At 35.1% G+C, this 4,796-nt stretch overlaps 1 pseudogene; it reads right to left on the bottom strand.

The window, feature by feature from the left end:
• Positions 1 to 3,415: 3,415 nt before the first annotated feature.
• On the bottom strand, positions 3,416 to 4,562 carry LOC124387890 (annotated as a pseudogene).
• Positions 4,563 to 4,796: the final 234 nt, after the last annotated feature.

Here is a 4,796-nt window from a genome sequence, read left to right as displayed (position 1 = left end):
TGTAGAGGACCTAACAATAGAGATGGATGATCCACTGTGGCCACCACTGATAAGAGAAGCTGAAAGAAGAAGAAGATTAGTTTATCCCTACTGAACGAGCTAGTGGCTCAAGGAACCTTAAGAGGAACCTGATCTGTGTGACAAAGAAAACCCATTAATTATAGTTCCAGCTTTGTTGAGGTTATCAACTTTGTAGTGATGGAGACTTGATTAAGCTCATCCAACTTTTATTACTTTTATATTTGTACAAATAAAAAATGTTTTTATGTAGATGGTAACTCATTGAGCTCAACATAGTTTATATTGGAGACTCAGTTCACTGTCACTAATACTGTGAAGTGATGATCTGTACAGTGTTACACTACAACAGCAGCACTTCCTGGGTGTGGTCTTCTAGAGACGTGTTCCTCATGTGTAAAGTTCAGCACATACAGCACTATTATACAGAATCCTCACAGAGCTGTGTTCAGAAATGACTCAACTCTACACCTTACTGTACATAGTGAGATACACACCACTGATTCTCACTGTAGTTACAAGTAATTCACTTTCACATTCAATTCCCTTTTTATTGTATTGTCTAATGTTTGTGTAGTAGGTTGAAAAAAATATATATGTATAGATGTTAAAATTAAAGAGGAAAAAAAGGACACCCCCTTTAAAATTTTGTGTTGTTCATAAATGATGCCTTCAACATTTGTTTATTGATGGGTAAATTCATTGTTACATTCTTTGTTGAGAAGAAATGTTATATTATTGTTTCAACGTTTAATTAATTAATTACACAACATACTCCTGTCTCACAGCGTTTTATTTATCATTCTACAGGTGACAAACCCAAAACTTAAATTATAAAGCTTTATGATACTTTGTTAAGTTACTGAGAAAGACTGATTTTGTTCATATGCATGCCGTAGTAATGAGTAATATCAGCTCACACACAAAACAAATATGTGAATTTAAATGAGAGAAATACTCATTTGGGAAGAGTTTAGAATGTTTCAAAGTGTTTTATAGGTTGATTGTAAGATAAACAAGAATAAGTGCTACTGTTATCCTGTAAATATATGAACTGTAAATGGAAACAGAAAGAAATAAAGAATTATTTATGTGACAGTAATTAATAAAGAACAATGTATTGTGACTGATTATAATGTGTTACAAAGAAAAATAATTGTTCTGTGTTAAACCTACAGAATACATTGTGAACTAAGAAAATGAGTTAATTAAACTTTGCCGGAGCTTACAGCCAGTACTCCTGTCTCACAGCGTTTTATTTATCATTCTACAGAGCGGCAGAATTATCACCTCACATTCAGGCCCATGATCTAAATTCACCAATAATATTTTTAAATTTGTGAATGTACACAAAATGTCATACAATTTTAAATGATTATTATTTATTTTTCACAGTGGGCAGTTTTGCAGATACCAGTGGACAAAAATGCCTATGTTTTGGAAAAGAAACAGATACTGTTACTCTAAAATGTTCATATGAGTCAAGCAGCAGTAACATATGGTTTTACACAAACAATCTCCTCACAGCGCACCACAGTTTTTACTCATTGTAGGTGACACTGCCACTGACACTCGATTAGAATCAGACTCAACCGGAGACTCTACAAACTTACTATCAGAGGTCTAAAGCTCTTCTATTCTCTATCACTGCGCTCTTAGTATACAGTAATGAGTCAGTGAAAGACTGTATAAAAAATAACAATGGTTTATATGAAGTGAATAAAACCACAGATTAAAGATAATCCTTTTACAGAACAGTCAACCATATAAGAACAATGCAAAAGAAGAAAAAAAACACTTTAAAAGTTCACTTCAAACACACTAAATTATTCATGGTTAAAAGTATTATATTGTATTTTGAATTAGAATAAATCTTTCCTGTCAGTTTTCTTCATGAATCTCAATTTTATGCATCAGTTAATCAGTCACTAAACATATGACACACAAATGCATGTTACTTTACAAGTTAATGCAGTCTTTTGTCAGGATCATGGCCATGAAATTACTTTACCCATCATTCCTGAAATCACATGACTTGGTCACATGTCTCTGATCACTAACACTTGTTCCTTTTCACCCTTAATTAGCATGTACAGTATATTTAGGCTCAACTCACAGTCTCATTTTACATGTTCTGACAAAAGCCTTTAATAAATTCTACAGCACTTCATTACTTTTTATATTTCTGTGCAATGGTTATGCGTGTTCTGAGATCTCCTGAGTGTGAGGTGAGAATACACTGAATTGGACTGGTCCTCTGCAGATCACCATGCACACACTCTTTCACACACTCATTCACACTTACAGACAGTTTATAACAGCAAATTTCCTACTGCAAAAATAATGGAGATTGAGGCTGCAATTGGCAGAAAGGTGCTTCAACAAAGTATTAAGCAGAGGCTATGAATACTTATGTACATGTGAATTTTATTTTATAAATTTGATTTCAAACAATTTTATGTATCATTATATTGTTTGTAAAATAAAAAAATAAAATTAATTTAATCTATTTTGGAAGCGCTGTGAATACTTTCTGGATGCACTGTACAGTATATAGATGATTGGATTGAGCAAAGACACAAAGAGAAGCTGTTTATTGTTAAATCCAGTGTGAGTCTGTGTGCCAGAGGCAGGAGTTGACTTTATGTAATGGCTATTTTCAGGGTAAATAACTGAAAAGAAGAAAATAGAAACAAGGCTGTTAATATGATAGAATGTGTAAAACTGAAATACAATAAAAAAAATAGTACTAAAGACATCACTTGTACAAAACCCACCAGACTTTGGTGACCTGCTGACTGCAAGGAGTCGATTCTCAAATGACTCATAGATGAAGAAGCAATAGGAGTATTTACACTCTTTTTTTGTCTTCTGTATTTTTAGGTGATAAAATATCAATATAATAAATAAAAGGGTTGCAGAATCGATTTGATCCAAATAAGTCATAAAATGAGTCTTCATGGTACAGTTTCCACTTTTCCCACTGTTTGAATAAAATATGGCTTTATGAGATTTGTAAATTAGTGCATTCTGTTTGTATTTACATTTTACACAGTGTCGCAAATTGTTTGGAGTCGGGTTGTATTCTATCAAGGTCTCAAATGCTTCATTAATATCAAGCAACATGATCAATGAGGCACAGCCCTGATCAGAGACCAATACCATTTATTTACCACTTTAACCAGCGCCGCCTCTGTGCTTTGATGTAGTGTAAATCCTGGTAGGAAACAAAAGATTTCTGTTGTTTAGATTTAAGAACAACATAGTAACCCATGATTGTAGCCATTTTATTGCATCATTACATACTTGTGAGTGATGTCATCACTGTGTACTGTATGTTTAACTGCAAACATACAATATTAAAGTAAATTTAAATCAAAGCAAACATTCTGGACATTCAGCACTTGTAGAGAATGTTGATCCTCTTAATGTCGATAGTGGAAAGCTCTTGTCTCTGTCCAATCATCACAGAAGGATCAGGAGTAGGGGTGATGGTGTCCAGACCATTGATGGAGAAAGCTGTGTTTCCATAGTGCATCACAGAGGAGTAGTCGACGCGTGTTGAGGTTTTGTTCATCAAATCAAAATTAGATGTTGTTGCTGGGTCGATGTTTTCCAGTTGATGGTGACATATTTATCACGGTCGCTTGAGCGTGCTCATGGTAGAAACCGAGTGCATGGTTCAACTCGTGCTCACAAAACAGCCCAACCTGCTGAGAGACTACCTGAGAACCGCCTGTTTTGCCCACATAAGAGTAGCAGCTGAGGAAGAGAGCAGATGTGAAGAACTGACTATGACACTAATGTCAACATACAAGAATAGAATTTATAAAGTATAAAGAACGTCAAAGTCATAACAAGCATGTATAGGGTTTGTTAAACAATTTAATGGAGCTCACCCATCATTGTTCTTGATGCTGATGTAGTCAGTTTCATTAGTTCTGGGAATAAAACGAATGCAGGTTTTGTTGTGAAACTCGCCATGGCATTGGCAATTACAGTCGTATCAGAAGAAGCTATGAAGAAAATGCATTAATAAGAAAAAGTAAATATGTGATGTACCTGAGTAATGTGAATTAAACGATATATTACTTACAGAAATCTGAGCTCAATGTGTAAGGAACCTTCACCAAGACATTTGAAGACTTTTTCCAAAAACAGTTGTTGGCAGACTAGAGCATTCCTGCTTCTTTTTGCAGTATGTCTCCTCCAGCAGCAGTTCACTGGATCCTTCATACAGAAAAACAATTAGGGATAACCTGCTGATGATTTAGAATCAAATACAATTCTTGATGATAAATCTTGGCCACTGAATTTCTGTCACTGATGCACACAACATTTAATCAAAAGAAATCATATAAAAACATCTTAGAGCAGGTTCTGTTCCCAAATTTACATAGCAGTAATGATGCTGGTCAAGTGTGGTTGAGATCAAGTTATCAGACCTTTGTTGATGGTGAGACCCTAGTTGTCTCCAGTTTGGGTGAGATAGAGAGCTTAATGCCAAACAGGGCTAGAATGGGAAGAGAAGCTCTGGACTCCATGATGCTTCAGTGTGTAGAAATGATCTGAATGCTCCTTCACCGTTGCTGGATGACTGCATACTGCCATACCTGACCTTTTTTATACACATGGACAAACATCAAAACAACATGGTGTAGATTTTAGGAAAGGAAGGCCTTAGTGTTGATTGTCTAGTGTGTGAAATTAAAGGGTGGACCCTCTGAACAAAACTTACTTTAATACAGTACTGAAGCTAAGCTGGATTCAGGAGATTG

This window comes from Silurus meridionalis, chromosome 6, assembly GCF_014805685.1.
Source record: "Silurus meridionalis isolate SWU-2019-XX chromosome 6, ASM1480568v1, whole genome shotgun sequence".
Lineage (NCBI taxonomy): Eukaryota > Metazoa > Chordata > Actinopteri > Siluriformes > Siluridae > Silurus > Silurus meridionalis.
The sequence above is the reverse complement of the archived record's forward strand: the minus strand, read 5'-3'. Positions and strand labels throughout refer to the sequence as shown.